Genomic DNA, 1,048 nt, shown 5'->3' on the forward strand with positions numbered 1-1,048 from the left:
TCGCAGCAATCAACATACATTTTTCAATAATAACTTTAAATATCAATGGACTGAACTTCCTAGTCAAAAGACACAGGCAAGTTGATTAAGAAACAAAATTCACATTTTTGCTGTTCGCAAGAAACAAATATCATTTTCAAGGACAGGTCCTTTCAAGGACAATATTCCAAGCAAATCACACTAAGAAAGAAGCAGGGGTTGCAATTCTTATACTGACAAAATAAACTTCAAAGTAAAAGTAATCAGAAGTGATAAAAAGGATCATCTCATTCTGATCAAAGGAATACGTAACCAAGAAGATATCACAATCCTGAACATATAATCACCAAACTATGGTGCACCCAAATTCATAAAAACAACACTACAGAACTTTAAGACACAGATTTTGCCCAACTCAGTAATAGTAGGGGACTTTAATACCCCACTCTCTCCATTAAACAGGTCAACTGGACAAAGAATAAATGGAGAGACATCTGAATTAAAGGATACCATACATCAAATGGACCTAACAGTTATCTTTTGAATATTCCACCCAAGCACCAAAGAATACACTTTGTATTCAGCATCCCATGGAACTTTCTCAAAAATGACCACATACTGGGGCACAATACAAACCTCAACAAATACAAAAAAATTGAAATAATTCCATGCATTCTATCAGACCACAATGCAATAAAGCTCAAAATCAGCACTGGAAGAAGCCCTAGTCACTACACGAACTCATGGCGTTTAAATAGCACACTCTTAAATGATGAGTGGGTCAAAGGAGAAATTAAGAAAGAAATAAAAGAATTTCTGAAATTCAACAAAAAGGACAATGCAACACAAGAAAACTTCTGGGACACTTTAAAAGCAGTCCTAAGAGGGAAGCTGTATTAGTCAGGGTTTTCTAAAGAAACAGAACCAGTAGAATATATATATATATATGGATTTATCAGCTTGTCTCACAAGACAAGAGTCCGAGTAGTCCAATGATGGCTGCACCACACTGGAGAGGCTGAGAATCCGTAGTCGCTCAGTCCACGAGGCTGGATGTCTCAGTAGTCCC

The sequence above is a fragment of the Nannospalax galili genome, unplaced genomic scaffold (assembly GCF_000622305.1).
Source record: "Nannospalax galili isolate Female #2095 unplaced genomic scaffold, S.galili_v1.0 scaffold1759, whole genome shotgun sequence".
Lineage (NCBI taxonomy): Eukaryota > Metazoa > Chordata > Mammalia > Rodentia > Spalacidae > Nannospalax > Nannospalax galili.